At 46.4% G+C, this 17,481-nt stretch overlaps 1 long non-coding RNA gene across 1 annotated transcript; it reads left to right on the top strand.

The window, feature by feature from the left end:
• Positions 1-3,448: 3,448 nt before the first annotated feature.
• On the top strand, positions 3,449-7,694 carry LOC142588957 (uncharacterized). Its single transcript, XR_012829759.1, has 3 exons — positions 3,449-3,552; positions 4,544-4,674; positions 6,727-7,694. It is a non-coding gene; the product is annotated as an uncharacterized LOC142588957 (long non-coding RNA).
• The last annotated feature ends 9,787 nt before the right edge of the window (positions 7,695-17,481 follow it).

Genomic DNA, 17,481 nt, shown 5'->3' with positions numbered 1-17,481 from the left:
ACGCACAATGTCGGCGATAACTTTCGAGAGGAAGTTACGACCACGGTCAGTAAGCAGCTGTTGCGGGGCGCCATGAAGCAAGATAATGTCACGCAAGAGAAAGTCCGCGACGTCAGTGGCGCAACTGGTAGGGAGAGCCCGAGTGATAGCGTATCGGGTGGCGTAATCAGTCGCGACGGCTACCCATTTGTTCCCAGAGGATGACGTGGGAAAGGGACCGAGAAGGTCTAATCCAACACGAAAGAATGGTTCCACAGGGACGGTGATCGGCTATAGATGACCGGAAGGTACACACTAAACATGTTTACACCCTTATGGGTGTTAAGAGGGGTGATTTCTGCATTCACAGCCACGTCCACACCCTTTTAGCACCCTTTTCGGTCAAAACACCCTATCACAAGGGTGTATACCACACATAAGGTGCGACTTTGCTAGAAGAAGGGTGTTAAATCAACGACTGAAGGGTGTTGAAAGCATTGATGCATAAACCTAAGTAACGTGTACACGTCCACGCATTGAGCAAGGTGTGTATGTATTGCATTTTTTAATGCGAAAGCATTTTATGGCCTTTCAGGTAGGAAAGATGGCGTTCTCCGCAACAACCATCCATACGGGACCCTGCTCATGCCAATCTTGTCATTTCCCTTGAAAGCATTCAGAACCGCGCCGCCCTTTTATTCTCTCAAATTATTCACGTCATTCTAGCGTCACGTCCATGAAAAGAACACTAGGTCAACTTGACGTTTGGTTACGTCGTACGTACCTTCGTCTCTGTATTTTTCATAGAATATGGTACTTTAACCCTTCTCTTAAAGAAAATATTTTCACCCACCAAGATATGTCTCGTCTCGCATGGACCATCAGCACAAAATTCATGTGCCATTCTTCCTTTTTGCCAAGAACAGCCACTGAATGGAACCGCCTTTCCGCCTCCACAGTCTCAATTTGTGACACCACTAATTCAACATCGCTGTTCAAAGTGTCTTACAATTTGATTTTCTATTCTTGCCCTGCACTGCAAATATTGTATACTTTCACCACTTCTTTCTGTTGTATCTACTAGGCCTTGAAAGTATGTATAATAAAGCAATAAAATGTGACGTCATCAGCGTCTTGTATGACGTCAGTAGTGATACAGAAGGTAGTAAATAGAACAACGTTAATTATAAGCAATTATGGGTAAACAATGTGTATTAGGGTGGAATAAATTCGGTTAAGGTTCGTACAAACTGTAGCAAGGTGGATTGCGGCAGCTGAAGGTAGAATTGTAAAGGACACGTGACAATGTAGGACGTATCACGGTCACGTGAAAATTGCAAGTGTACATCCATGAAGTCATTAAGTTTTCGCATTCCTAAGTGACTGTCGATCTTTTTCTAGGATTCTGATGTTACTGGCATGACGGCCACTCCAAAATGTATCATTGAGAAAATGTACGCACTTTCACTTACAATTTAATTATCACTATATTTTGTGCTCACAATTATATTATCATGCAATTAAACACTTCTAAGACAAACTGCAATAGCAGAATGAAAACGCGCGAGCAACTTGCACAATTCTGCACGAATGTTTCGGTGTCCTTAAAAGCCCAACAAAAAGTGGCGAAATTAAAGAAGCTGTATGGATACATTGCTGAACAAACAGGGACGTGCTGCTAGACGAGCCTCTGCTGTACAATGGCATCAACGCACAATTTGCTTGGTGAAGCCATAGCGAAGACATCTATAGCGGCGAGATCACGCTGGAAGTTCTCAAATCCGAATCTCCACGTACCTTGCCTAAGTTATTCAGAGTTTTATTAAGCTACTGGTCTGCTTTCTAAGCGCATCCTCGGACACAGTTTGTAAGGCTCAGCCTATATATTAGGGGCTGGTGTCGTCAAAGCTGTAATTGCTTATCCACAGCATACGCTCTTACAAACACATACTTCAGTCGCCTCATGAACGCTTACGCGTCGCTGTCGCACGACCAAGATGTGAGGGTCTTTATCGAGCCAGGATATCGCTGTAACTACGCTGTGACCTCGCAAGGTTGCTTCGTTCGGACGCAGCAAATAATCTAATCGCACCAGCAGAAGAGCGCCGATCGGCCCGCTCACGGTCCCGATTTGTGTACTGTACCCTCAGTCATGCAGCACAGACTGCGCCCCCCCCCCCCCAAAAAAAAAATGCTCGGCACAAAACGTAGTAACAACTACCCGCCTCAACGCTCTAGTTGAAGACCAGAACGAAGCAGCAGCAAACAGGCGGCCATGCGAGCAAGCAAACCTGTCAGAATAAACATTCAATTTGCGCGGCCGCCCCTGCCCAATGAAAAGCGACCGGAAGTGACGGGAGGACGCTGTACAGTCACATGCCGTCACTTCGGCGCGCGGCAGGACGGGAAGGCGGAAGCTACGCCATTATTGCATTCTCTCGCTACATGAAATGCGTTCGCGTCTCGCGCTGTGCGAAATAATTTTACACGTGTGATTAGTTTTGTGCGCGGTGTCGAAAAAGGTGTGGGCCGTGCTTTGTGTATTACTCGTACTCCACTTCAAAGCAAAGCGTTCGTACGCACTGGAAGATGGATCCACGGACGCTGAGACGAGCAGTTGCAATGTGCCCTGTGTCGGCGGTCGGTAGTACTGCCATAAGGGGAATTTTCAGGCAAGTGCCCATTTATTTGGTATTTATTTGGTGGGTTCCGTGTTTTTCTTCGCTCTAGAAGTTTCTTACTGTGATCTTGTAGCATAATTCACTAATGTAAGAGCAAGAGCAGCTGCCCTCCTAGTAGGGCAAGTTAACTACCTCGATCGCGCCCCGTCTTATATCGGGCGCGGTGCGCCTGCATAGTTACGCTTTGTTTCTCAGCGCTTGAACGTTCGTAGATGTGATTCTTTTGTGCGTTCAGCGTGGCTTCTTGTAATGTGGTCGACCACTTTTGCGTCGCATAGAAAAAGGACGACTGACTTTGCCACCTTTCGAAAGAACTGGCGCGGTATTGGTTCTCCCTGATGCGGTCGCGTGCTGCTGCTGTTGCTTGCCGGGCTTTAGCATGTTTTCGGCTCGTTTTGTCTGTGCGTGTGTGCGTGCTCGCGCTCGGCTCGATTCGTGTGTGTGCGTGCGCTCAGCTCGCTTTGTGTGCGTGTGTGTGTGTGTGCGCGCGTGCGCGCGCGCGTGCATGCCGGTTTGTATGGGCCGGCGTGCTTGCGTGTGTCTAGTGCATACGTACGTGTTTTGTGAGCTTGTTTCCGTGTGGGTCGCTGTGTGTGCGTGCACGTGATAGCGTGTCTGCCTGCATGTATGTGTGCTTGTTTGTGTTTATCAATGTGCGCGTGCGTGCTTTTGTGTCTGCGCTTTGAGAGTGCGTATATTTGTGTGCGCGCGAGTGCGTTTTGTGTGCGTGCATTTGTATTGCATAAGGCCGGTAGAGTTTTACTCGCAATAAAACTCTTCCAAATTGGTTCAGCGAGTGTTGCCGCCTGAAACCCGAGTTTGGTTTCAAGCCAACCTGGACAACTGCTGTATGAGGCGCCGTTTCTCAGGAGGATCAGTGGGAAGGCGTCAGGTATACGCTTCCTCCTTTTTCCCTCCTCTGCCCTGATGAATTGATATCCTTGATTGTTATTCTAAAGGGAACGTTACATCCAGAGCATAAATAAATGATTAAGAAATATCGTAGTGTGTTTCACCATTACACTAATTCTGATCTTAAAGACGTGAATTTCCCATTAGCCCACATTTCCGTTGATGCAGACAACCGCTGAAATTGTGAACAGCAGGTTATTCGAGACGTCCTACGTATATAGCAATTGTCCTCAGGAGCTCTAATGAATTTTGAAAATTTGGAGTGTTGTTGTTGTGCTTTAGAGGTATCATATGCAAGCTTTAGGTCTCTCCTGGTAGTTTGCATGCCCTTCGAGAGCTGTCGCCTATAGCCCTATTGAAATTCGTAACTACAGTTTGGAGAACTGTGGAAGCTGCAAGGCTTGTCCTGGCTCTCGAGAAAGTGTTTAAGCTGGAAGTGTACGTTGAGGAGTTTGGGGTTGGTCACACGAAGGCTTTTTTATGCCTTAGCAGTAGGAGTGTCAAAGAATAAAAAATGCAGTGTGTCAAGCGTGGGAAGCTGCTTATGTGGTAGAGGCTTGTGTGTTTGTTGTGTGTGCGTGGGCGCGCGTGCGTGAATGCATGCGTGCGTGTATGTGAATTCGCTCCTCACAAGGCAGTGTGTGTGTAAGTGAGCTACTTCTTTGCTGGTGCTATTTGCCAAAAATTGGGAAGAAAACAATGATCAATGTAACTTGAAATAATAAGCGATGAAAAGCATGCTGGCAGAGTAGCGACAGCAGCATATGAGCATACAAACGTGAAGCTGTGTGACAATGTTAATGCATGACTGCAACATCTGGAAGGAAGCTTGCTTCTTTTTCAGTAAGCAGCACAAAGACCATATTTTTTTCTTTTCTCGTGCAAATCAAAACGAGGCTCATTGCCAGTGATCTTGTCTTTCATTCTAATAGCATTTGTTTATCTTGAACTTAGAGCGTTGTTTCTCGCAGGTCATGCAGATGATAGCAGCAATTTCACAATGCCCAGCCTTGGTGCCCTCCATCAAGAGCAAGCCACTTGCATTCGCCTTCAGGCAGTAGATGGTTGATGTCTTCTAGGAATCAGTTGGGAAGACAACATTGTAAGTAGATAAAGGTGTGAAGTTTAATATAGTAAGTCAAGTTATAATTTAAAACTCTGAGCCTCCTTGGCGGCCTAAGCTTGATATTATGTGCAGTTGTGTGTTTTTAAATATTGCCGATTGTACTGCATACTGCAGGTATGACTGCTGATCCAAAGCATACACTTGCATTTTCTTGGTGGCCTTTCATAATGAGGATTTTCTTTGTGCAAGAATATTCACAGACTGGATCATTCCAGCATGATATTCTTTATTGTGCATTCAGTGCTAATTTCGTATGACCTTCCTGCTACCAATGTTTTTGCAGGAAAGGAATATTTCTTTACTCTATGCAATGAGCTTGTTATTTGCTCGTTGCATTACTCTGCTACCTTTAATTTAATCCCGTATAATTCTCAAAACCTTCAAATTTGAGCTCTTTTTATTTCAAATACAATATCAAAATGCGCCGGATTACAATCTAGACTGCAAGGGATTTGAAGAAATTACAAGAAACTAGGACCTCTCATGGGTGTTAAAAAACATTTCCGCAGGCATTGCGCCTATTTCTTGTACTGAGCTAGCTGCTCATGAATATTGCAAGCATATGTCATTTCACACAGTTTTGCAGGATATAGTAGGCCTATCATTGTCACTAAGCACAACCTTTCCTCATTTGCATCATGAAAATCTACCTCATGCTTAATTTGGGACAAGTCTTGAAAAATGAATGTTTCATAATTTTGAAACTACACAAAGTATTGGTTGGGGCTTGGCAGTTTTCAGACAACTTGACCATGTTGAACCTAGCCATTACAAGACGAGAAAAAAAAACATGCACAGGAGGACTCATTCAATCAAATGCAATGCTGTGGTGATTTTCCATGTAGAAAAATGTACTTTTAGGCGGGAGAGGGTGGGTAGCCAATTTACAACCATAGCGACTCATGCGGGTAGTGGCAACACAGGATGGGAAATGGTTGTGGCTCTGAGGTTCATTGAATATGAACACTTATATACAATCCCTCCCCCCCCCTCCAATGAGGGGTAACCGTGCAATACATTTCGGGTGGTAAAGATGATTTTTTTAGGAGACGAAAAATTTCAGGCTCTAGCTGAGAGGCTACATAAAGAAGGACCATGTAGGTATTCGCAGAATAACATAAACTGCCTAGGAGGGGTATCACAGTTTAGAGCATGAAGTAAAAAGTGGGAGCATGACGAACGATCATAAGTTTATTTAAACTTATGATCTTTCGGAATACTAGTCACCATATCGCCAAGCTAACCCATTGAAAGAAAGGGGCCTGCTCTAAGGAAAATAGTTAACACATGCTAAATTTTCAAGGAAAGTATGCCGAAATGTCAGTTCTTACTAAATTAGTAAATAAGAAATACACAATAAATTTCAGTATACAGAAATGGTCTAATAAACTGCATTGGAGAGTTGGAGATTGTTGGGCTGGATGCAGGTATTGCAGGGCAAATGAGAATGCCAGTGGGGGTTCCCTCATTTTCATTTTGTGTGCACTCTCTGTAAAACTACTCCGTCTCCTAGTGTAATAATGTTGTGTAAAAACCCATTTTTAATGTCTTGTGCATGTCACTCTTAATGTGCCATATCCCGTAAGGTTCTCAGCCGCAGTACTTATAAAGTGTAATGCAGAGATTTATTGCAGATTTCATGTCAATTTATATTAAGGTCACATACACACTCTTGGACAAATGTCTGTTGAGAGGTGTCCTTGGTTGTGTCATTAAATTTAATTCACTCTTATTTTCTATGGTGAAAAGGCTACTGTAAATTTATTCTCTTTTGCTGCTGTATGTGCCTTGTATTCAAAGCGACATAGTGGTTTAGTGTTCGCAGTAAATGGAATTCCTAAATTTGCAAAATAAAAATTTCTCCTACCTTTCACCTGTCTTGCCCAGTTGCCTGAGCTGTGCATTGTTCCCAGTCACATTAAGTTTGTTACTTTCAGGAGCTTGTTGCCTTATCAAATTTTCCACAGTGCACATGTGTAATTGCATAGACTGAACTCTCATGATTCTCTTCTTATTTTGCTAATGCAGGACGCAAGATTCCAGCAATGCCATGCGCTGCATTTATTGGTCAAGATGCTCAGAGAATGGAGTCCCTGCACCTCGTGGTTAACCGTGAACATTTTTTTTCTTTTGGAAAGCTAAACGTCATTTGCTGCATCAATTGCATTTTTGGAGCTCAGATGTGTACTATATTTTATATTATATACTATTATATACTATATATTAATACTATATACTATTCAATTAATATTCACTGTGCAGTATAAAAAATGATGTACAGTGGGAAGGACAAGGACTGCGAGAGATGACATACACTGCGCTGACTTTTAACAATATTTCATTGCGTTGCAGTGTGTTTATACACAAGAGGGGTCATGGGCGCAGAAATTGAAAGGCAGTCACAAGGGGTGTTCTAACAGCAAGTCAATGTACTAAGAACATGGTCACGAAAAAAAATCACAATATCTATCTGTGGAGATACAAGACTTCACTAGGGGTCAGCGTGATAGAGGGGGAACTAACGCACACACTACCCAATTTCCTGGTGCAATCAGCTTCAATAATGTACCGGGTGAGCTGTGTCTCGCTAGAACTTGCGTATCTTCAAAGAGGGGCATGCAGAAGCAGTCCCGGCAATGAATGCCCAAGACCCGCCGTGGTTGCTCAGTGGCTATGGTGTTGGACTGCTGAGCACGAGGTCGCGGGATCGAATCCCGGCCACGGCGGCCGCATTTCGATGGGGGCGAAATGCGAAAACCCCCGTGTGCTTAGATTTAGGTGCACGTTAAAGAACCCCAGGTGGTCAAAATTTCCGGAGTCCTCCACTACGGCGTGCTTCATAATCAGAAAGTGGTTTTGGCACGTAAAACCCCAAATATTATTAATGAATGCCCAAGTGGTCTGAACAGTGTTATGGACGTTATAGTGCACTCTTAAACGATCATTTAGGCACCTGCCTGTCCGTCCAACGTATTTACTGCCTCAAAACAGGGCAATATGGTAAACCACATTCGGTGCACATATCGCAAAATCTTTTCTGTGCCCGACAGAGCAAGAACTCTGACGCGATTTCGGCGCGTTTACATGCTTACAGAGCTTTGCCAGCTTTTCCGGGGCTGAGAAAAGGACTGGGATTCCTGGAGGTTGCCGAATCTTTTTTAGCCTATCGGAGACATCATGCACATACGGTTGCACTGCGAACCTGTGTCTTTCAACCGGCTGGTTCCTTGACTGCTCATCACGTTTTGTGCCCTTCAGAAGCTGTTCCGCTATGGCTGAAATTAAGGCCAAAGGGTAGCCAAACCAAGAAAGGTGATCAACCTGTGCAGCTATACTATCTTGCATTTCATGTGAGCAAGATTTATTGAGGCTGTTAACGAAGCAAAACTTCACAATACCTCGTTTAACAAGCTTTGAATGTGCAGAGTTAAAGGGCAAGAGTGACTTCTTACTTCTCGGTTCAAAGCACTAGCACACCTGTTTGTTTTCAAGGCACTGCCTGAGATCTAGAAAGCACGAAGAATCATCAAATGGGACCTCATTTGTTAGTTTTAGAGGCTGCAGCTCTTAAAGATCTCCAAGTCTCCCAAAGCAGCAGGCTCTAAAGCGTGATCAGTGCAATCAATAAATACCAGGTAGTCGTCCACAAACCTGCACGCTTTGACAACGTGAGACGCATCCAGGTGACCTTGAATGTTTCAATCATGATTAGCTAGACAAATATAAGTTGCAGCGCCAAGCATGATCCTTCACAATATGCAAATAAATGGTGTTTGTATAGGATCATGCCTCACGCCGCAACTATGTGATATTTATCTAGCTCATGATTTCGATATTGAAGGTCACCTAGATGCATCTCCTGTCAAAGTGTGCAGGTTTGTAAATGGGTACCTGGTATTTATTGATTGCACTGATCACGCTTTCGAGCCTGCTGCTTCGGGAGTCTTGGAGATGTTTAAGAAAGCCTCTACAACTAACGCATGAGGTCCCCCATTGATCATTCCTCGCGCTTTGTAGATCTGAGGCTGGTGCTTCGAACCGAGAAGTAAGAAGTCACTCTTGCCCTTTAACTCTGCGCACTCAAACCTCGTTAAATGAGGTATTAAAAGTTTTGCATCCTTAACAGCCTCAATAAATCTTGCTCACACGAGATGCAACATAGTCTTGCTGCACAGGTTGATCGCCTTTCTAGGGTTGACTACCCTTTGGCCTTAATTTCAGCCATAGCGGAACAGCTTCTGAGGGGCACAAACCGTGATGAGCCTGCTCAGTCAAGGAACCAGCCGGTTGAAAGACATCGGTTCGCAGTGCCACCATATGTGCATGATGTCTCCGATAGGCTTAAAAAGATTCGCAGCCTCCAGGAATCAGTCCTTTTCTCAACCCCGGAAAAGCTGGCAAAGCTCTGTAAGTGTGTAAACGCGCCTGAATCGCGTCAGAGTTCTTGCTCTGTCGGGCACAGAAAACGTTTTGCGATATGTGCAACGAATTTGGTTTACCATATTCCCCTATTTTGAGGCAGTAAATACGTTGGACGGACAGGCGGGTGCCTAAATGATCGTTGAAGAGTGCACTATAACGTCCATAACACTGTTCAAGGCCACTTCGGCATCCATTGCCCTGGAACTGGCTGCGTGCCCCTCTTTGAAGATACGGAAGTTTTAGCAAGACACAAGTCATCCGGAAATTATAGAAGCAAATTTCACCAGAAAACTGGGTAGTGTGTGCGTTAGTGCCCCCTCTATCACGCTGACCCTAGTGAAGTATTGTATTTCATGAGATAGAAATTATGTTGTTTTTTTTTCAGGTGACCACGTGCTTAGTACAATGACTTGCTGTTAGACGCCCCTTGTGACTCATTTTCTGCGCATGCCCGCTCTTGTAACATACACACAATGTGGCAACGCAATAAAATATTATTGGAAGTCAGCGCAGTGTGTCGTCTCTCGCAGTCCTTGTAATTCACGCTGTACTTAATTTTTTCTCATTATTTGCCAACTATCCCAAGGAAGCACCTTTTTCAGTGTATTTATGTTTGATACGACCATTTGCTGGCAAATGTTAACAGTGTGATATTTAACTTGAACTTTTACATGACTGCCTGTGTTCTTTTAGTAACCAGAGTATGGCCATTTTATTAAACCATATTTGCTAATTTGCATACTCACATGCTACAGCAAGCCCTAATCTTGTATTATTGCATCTAAGTGCAAATAATTTAGAAATTTACTATGTATTTTAAAACACTGTCCACCTTTCGTGCTCAGCAAAATCGTTTACTCAACAGTGGTTTGTTTTTATCAGGCCTTCTACTGCACTTTGCACCCACACAATAGTAAATGTGGAATATTCACTCTTGATTTATAGTAAGAAAAGAACCTATTTTCAAACTACATATTGTATATGTACCAGTGCCTTCGGGTTACAAGACAAAAATTTATAGAAACTGGAATTGTAGTTAGAAAATCTGCTACACGGCACCTTTAGCACAGAGAACTCTCGTTTCAGAAAAGAGGACAAACTACGTAGGCACTAAAAAATTCTACATATTTTTCGTGCTCAACTAATCTTGTTAGAAAGAGAAAATTAGCAATAATGCTGCTGGCTTAAGCCTCACTTAAAGCAAGTCTATGCTTGGAAAGTATTGTTCCAGTCCGAAAAATGTTGGCCAGTTCTGCTTATATCGACTTTCCAAACTTTTCATAATGCTTTGCAATTACATTAGTTTACAAAATAACAGGTGTCTTGTGCGTTTGCTCTGCATTTCAATTGCTTCCCTAATTCATCTTTGCAATATCCCTTTTTTATTCAAGGCATCAAAACGAATTTTCGTTCATTGAGCCTTATACTGAAAATTTATTCCTTTATGTGGCCCGAAACACTGCGAGGTCAATTCAGGCTCTTTCAGTGCCGCTATACATAGTTTCTTCTCTAAGAACAGATTTGATCAATACATACATTTTAGATACCTTTGTGGGAAATGTACATGTTCTTGTACTTACTGATGTGTTTGGTGATTGTGCATGTTTATATTTCCTGTGATTTATGTATATCTTGTACTCTGTATTGCAGCATGCAATAAATATATTTACATTTTTTTGAAAATGCAGCATATATCGTACCAGTCTGTGTTGCGTGTTATGTGGATCTGGAAATCGTGATAACCGTTGGTGTTGATATACATGCTCAAAAGGGACATTTGCTAGGTTGTATTTGTGCAGCGAAGACAGATTTTGCAATATACACCGTGAATTACTAATATGTTATGTAATCCACACGTATAGGTGTGTGTGTGCCCATCGAAGCTTCAAGGCCGGCTGTTCGACGGTGCGTTTGGTAGCCGAACTTGAACCTTCGGACACACGCGAGAGTTACGCGTGGATCGCTGTACATAGTAGTAATTGAAGGTGTGTACTGCCGAACCTGCCTTCCATACGCACTAGAAATAAAAGGGTGTACACCCTTCCAACACCTACATAGATGGGTGTTAATATGGACTTGCACCCCTACACCCTAAATTTATTTTGCTGGACACCCCTCCTCTAGGGTGCTATAATGGCACCCCAACTGTAGGGTGTAGACAACAGCACCCTTAGGGTGTTCGTCTGGCGACAAACTGATTTACACCCTTAAGGGTGTTAAAATGTTTAGTGTGTAGCACCTGAGGTGTTTTGCGACGCTGGCAGGGATCACAGGCAGCAACATAGCGTCGGACGGAGCGAGCGAGACCAGGCCAATAGAAGCGGCGGCGGACGCGGTCGTACGTGCGGGTTACCCCAAGATGTCCTGCAGTGGGTGCGTCATGCATCTCGAAGAGCACAGTCTGTCGTAGATGTTTTGGCACGACAAGAAGAAGATCAGGGCCATCAGGGAGGAAGTTCCTTCGGTACAGAATGCCGCCCTGGAGGACATATCGGCGAACGGATGCGTCGATAGGTGTAGAGCGCAGACGCTCGATGAGCACTCGCAGCGATAGGTCTCGGTACTGCTCATCGGCGATGTTAGCGAAGGCAGACACAGACAAAATGCCGTCGGCGGTACTACTGTCGGCGTCGTCAGGCTCGTCTACCGGGCAGCGAGACAGGCAGTCAGCGTCCTTGTGTAGTCGGCCAAATTTGTAGGTGACAGAGAACGAATATTCTTGGAGGCGTAAGGCCCAGCGACCAAGTCTTCCTGTAGGGTCTTTCAATGAGCATAACCAGCAAAGTGCGTGATGGTCTGTGATAACGGAAAAGGGTCGGCCATATAAGTATGGGCGGAACTTCGCAACCGGCCAAACTAGGGCCAGACACTCACGCTCAGTGATGGAATAGTTGCGCTCCGCGGGCGAAAGGAGCCTGCTGGCGTAAGCGATAACACGGTCGGGGCCACGCTGGCGTTGTGCCAGCGCTGAGCCAATTACGTGACCGCTGGCATCAGTACGGACTTCGGTAGGCGCAGAAGGATCGAAATGGGCCAGAACGGGAGGCGTTGTGAGAAGGTCGATTAGAAGCGAGAATGCAGGGGCCTCGTTATCGCCCCACTGGAAAGGGGCGTCTTTTTTCAAGAGCTCGGTTAGTGGTCGTGCTATGGCCGCGAAATTTTCCACGAAACGGCGGAAGTACGAGCAAAGGCCGATGAAGCTGCGCACATCCTTGACACACTTTGGAACAGGGAAGTGCGTAACAGCATGGATCCTGCCTGGGTCCGGTTGCACTCCGTTCCCGTCAACGAGATGTCCAAGGACGGTAATCTGGCGACGGCCGAATTGGCACTTCGATGCGTTGAGTTGCAGACCGGCTCGCCGAAAAACGTCCAGGACTGCTGAGAGGCGCTCGAGGTGCATGGCGAATGTTGGGGAGAATACTATAACGTCGTCCAAGTAGCACAGGCACGTGGACCATTTGAAATTGTGAAGAAGGGAGTCCATCATGCGTTCAAAAGTGGCAGGAGCGTTACATAGACCGAACGGCATCACTTTGAATCGATAAAGACCGTCGGGTGTTACAAAGGCAGTCTTCTCGCGGTCGAGATCGTCCACGGCAATCTGCCAATAGCCGGAGCGAAGGTCAATAGAGGAGAAATAGCGAGCACCGTGGAGGCAGTCAAGGGCGTCATCAATCCGAGGTAGGGGATACACGTCCTTTTTGGTAACCCTGTTAAGGTGCCGATAATCCACGCAAAAGCGCCATGAGCCATCCTTCTGTTTTACCAGCACAGCAGGTGACGCCCATGGACTACAATACGGTTCAATAATGTTCTTGGCAAGCATTTTGCGAACTTCGGTGTGAATAACTTGACGCTCAGCCGGTGATACTCGATACGGGCGGCGATGAATATGAGGGTCATCGCCAGTATTAATGCGATGTTTAACAGCTGTTGTTTGGGCCAAAGGACGATCGGTAAAGTCAAAAATATCTTGGTAGGAAATCAGAACGCGGTAGAGCGCATGAGCGTGCTCGGACGGCATGTCGGGTGCAATCATTTTCTGTAAGTTGGCGATCGTACAAGTTGCCGACTGCGATGGTAGAGGAGGATCGGCTGAATTGTCTTCTACTGAAATCGATGCTAGAGTGATCCTCGAACGGGCAAAGTTGGGCCAGAGACATCCCGCGTGGCAGCACTTGTGTTGTCAAGCCAAAATTAACCACTGGCAGGCAGACGCAATTCGCCGTAATAGATAGAACTATATAGGTGCTGTGATCCCCTGTGTAAGGAGGACGTCTTGCATAGGAGCCGCGATGTAGTGACCGTCGTTGACTGGTGGGGATGACACGAAGTCAACGTAGGTCAGTGCCGAAGGTGGCAAGCGAACGAAGTCGACGGAACTGAGGCGAGTAGGGTGTTGTTCAGCGGGATTCAGAACAGGCAGGTCGAGGCGGAGAGTACTGGCGGAGCAATCGATGAGAGCAGAATGTGCGGAGAGGAAGTCTAAGCCGAGGATGATGTCGTGGGGACAGTGAGCGATGACTGTGAATAGCACGGTAGTGGAGAGATCGGCAAAGGAGACGCGGGCGGCACACATATATACCAATTACAGGGGGCTGTTCCGCCACCGGCGACACGGACAACAGGCGTCGTGGCGGGCGTAATTATTTTCCTCAGCCGGTTACGAAGGTCAGCGCTCATTACCGACAAATGCGCCCCAGTGTCTATGAGAGCAGATACAGGAACACCGTCGACTTGCACGTCAGGAAGGTTCAGATGAGTGGGCAACGTCAGGAGAGGATTTGGCGGCGTAGGGAGCAATGCAGCGTCACCTCGAGGCGCTGCATCGTCTAGTTTTCCGGCTAGGAGCGGCGTCGGAAGGGAGTCGGCGAATAGGAGCGACGGGGCTGGGGGGAGCGAGATTGTCGTCGTTGGGGCGAAGGCGAACGAGAATAGGGGTGGCTCGGCGCAGGAGAATCAGTGGCGGCATTATCTGAGCGGGCAGCATAGGGACGAGAAAGGCCACCTGGGGGGCGAGAGTAGGCAGTATATGTAGACTGGTTCAGGGAACTCCAGCGACTGCGACAGTGCCGAGAAATGTGCCCAATTCGATGGCAGTGAAAACAAATTGGCTTGTCGTCTGCAGTGCGTCATTCAAAGGGGTTGCGGAAACGTGGTGGGTAAGAAGGTGCGGCGGGTAAGAAGGTGCGGGACGGGGTGGAATCGAAGAAGCCGGGTGGGTATCAGGGCGATGGGCCGAGCAGATGGTGTGAATACCCATGTTGGCGAACTCCTGGCGTACAACTGCCTGGATCAGGGAAACAGTGACTGCAGGTGCATTGGAGGGGCTGGAGTCGAAGGCAGCCGGATAGGCGTCCTCGATCTCACGCCGGACAATCCTGGTAACATCACCAGTGTTGTTGGGACGAGGAGCGTCGGCACAGGAAGATGTCGCTGGGGTGTTGGGCAGACGGGCAAACTGTTGGTCGATACGTCGGCTTTTAGCGAGTTCCAGGCGGCGGCACTCTTTTATAACTGCATCGACCGTCGCCACGTTTAATACGAGCAAGTTGAAGGCGTCATCGGCAATGCCTTTGAGGATGTGGGAGACCTTGTCGGACTCAGTCATGTGTGCATCAACTTTGCGGCACAGAGCCAAGACGTCCTGAATGTACGTGACGTAGGGCTCCGTTGACGTCTGCACACGACCGGAAAGCGCCTTCTGCGCGGCAAGTTGGTGACCGTAGGGGTTGCCGAACAAGTCTCGAAGCTTTTGCTTAAGCGAATCCCAACTGGTTAGCTCATCTTCGTGCGTCCGATACCAAACTCGAGGTTTGCCACGGAGGTAGAAGACTACGTTGGCGAGCATGATAGTAGGGTCCCACCTGTAATTGCGGCTGACGTGTTCGTTCAGGCTGATCCAGTCCTCGACGTCTTCCCCATCTTTTGCCGAGAAGGAGATTCTAGTTGATGGGAAGGACAGGTTGGGGTAAAAGCGCAGCGCAGTAACTGTCTCTCAGCAGAGGACAACTCAACCGCGCTGCACAGGGGGTAGGGAATGAAAGTAGAGGGAGAGAAAGTGCACCAGAAACAGCAGCACGCCGCGGAAATGCGATGGAGCTAAAGGCGGTCGGCGAGGCCGACAGCCTCGGCGAATGTCAGGAGCGCAAGTAGTAGTGTCCTGTGTCGTGAAGGGCAGCCCGAGGGGTGCAGGAGTTCAGTCACGGTGACGCACGGCAGGCCGTGCCCACGGTAAACACGGGCAAGAGACGCGCGCGCGAGCGAAAGGTTGGGGCACTCACATAGCAGATGCTGGAGTGTCTCGATCGCGCCGCAGTCGCCGCAAAGGGGAGAGGGGGCTCCACGCAGTCGATGCCGCCGCTCGGCGGGCCACAGAGAGCCGGTCCGAAGGGCGAGGAGGAAGGCGCGCTCGCGCCTAGTGAATCCGGTCTGCGGGAGAAGGCGCGGTGGGCGGCCCTGCGCAACTCGGTCGTCGGGATGGCGGAGCGCGAGCTCCCGTCTGAAGTGGAGTCGCCGGGGTAGCACACCCTCAAGTTCAACAAATGGCCACAGAGGGCGAAAAAATCGACCGCGCGCCGCTGCTAACAAAGCCAGCGTAGTGGCATCACTTCGGGATGCTTACGTTAGTTCCAACATTTCCCGGCAGAGGCGTCGTAATAAGCGCAATTTTATTTTACAAACTTTCTCTTACAATTACCGAAGCATTTTTGTTACATAAAAAACAGGGCAAAATTATCATTACTAATTAGATATTGTACTCTTTGTTAGTAAGTTTATTGTTTCTTCGTCATTATAAACGCAAATAGCGTTCAGCATCATCGATCTTTCACGTGACCTCTGGCCTGGATTTAAAACTTTTACCGGTATTTTCGAGTGCACGGCGGCATGGATTCATTCGTTCGTACACTCAGACTGGTTGCTTCTTTGTTTCTAAAACTAGTTGCTTGTGCTTCGATGTCTCGCGTTATTTAACTTGGCGTGAAGTTACGTGTTTGCAAGCGGACATGTAAGCCCAGAAGTTGGGTTTCGGTCGTGAGCCATTCGGAACACGTCTGCATCGAAAGGGGAGCTGGATTTTGCTGCGGCTGACAACGGCAATAACGGTGAGTCGTTTAACACCGCTGCTTGAATCGTTATATAACATCCGTCTCATTAACTTCCAGGCGGGCACAAGTTAACGAACTAGATCCTGCATTACATAGGGCAGTCAGGATCTCAGTTGCTGTTTCTTAAATAAACCTTTACTTGCGAGGCTGTCGTTATACACACACAACCAGGAAAGAAAGAGCGATATCGGAACGCGCGTCTCATTTTTCATCTTATTGTAGCCGTGGTCATAGGTGACTGAGTAGCCTTATCAATATACATATTAAACTTCTTTTTCGAGTCCGCCGGCAACTTCTTTCGTCCACAAAACCGAATAATCCTTTGGTAAAATGAAGTGAAAGTACAGAATTTAATGTATTAAACAGTTGCAAGCATGATAATTCACCCATATTTTGTACTTGTTGATTCCAAATGTTCTTGCTGTTCAGTTTGCTTTACCGTAGGGCATTTATTTTTGCAGTAGTGAAGCGGTGCATCACGTTCGTGCAGAAAAATAATGCATCAGTTCTAATAGCTTCATGACTTTCATGCATTTGCTTTTGGAACCAGCGGTGTGATCTATTCTAGTATATAAATGAAAGCACAAATGTTCTCATTTGTGATCTTAATAATACTTAAGCTGTTGACATGCATTGTAGTTAGGCGGACATCAATTTTATGGACAACAGCAATATTTGTTTAACATGCTGCTTAAGCACCCTAGAACAGACAGTGTACATTTGCATGTGTTCTGTAGTCGCGAACCACTACAATATATATGTCACACCTTTTTGCATTTCATATTGCAAAATTTTGCTTTTTAAATTTCTGATTCAGTTAATATTTCTGTTCCAGACATGCAGTAATGAGGACGGCACCAGTATAAAGCAACACACTCCACGCACTAAACAGAAGCTGCTGCCTGCTACAACAAGGTCGTGTGGACGTTGGCTACTACTACAAGATAAACAACACATGGTTCAAAAATAAATATGTTTGATATATGCTGTATTGGCTTGCTGTTTGCAGCAGACATGAATGTTTGTTCATATTTATGGTTCAGTATAATTGGTTCGAACATACAAGAAAACACACATGAGTTTGGCTAATCTGTGCTGTATCTCATGTGTTACCGTTCTGCTCCAACAGAGTCTATGCCAAGCACATCTTGAGTCATCACAGGAGCTCCTATCTGCACCAACAGGAAGGGGCTGGAGCCGAATTTGCAAGGCTTTTACACCACGAACAAAGAAGCGCATGCAGAAGAAT

This window comes from Dermacentor variabilis, chromosome 7 (genome assembly GCF_050947875.1).
Source record: "Dermacentor variabilis isolate Ectoservices chromosome 7, ASM5094787v1, whole genome shotgun sequence".
NCBI lineage: Eukaryota > Metazoa > Arthropoda > Arachnida > Ixodida > Ixodidae > Dermacentor > Dermacentor variabilis.
This window is presented reverse-complemented; position numbering and strand designations above follow the sequence as displayed.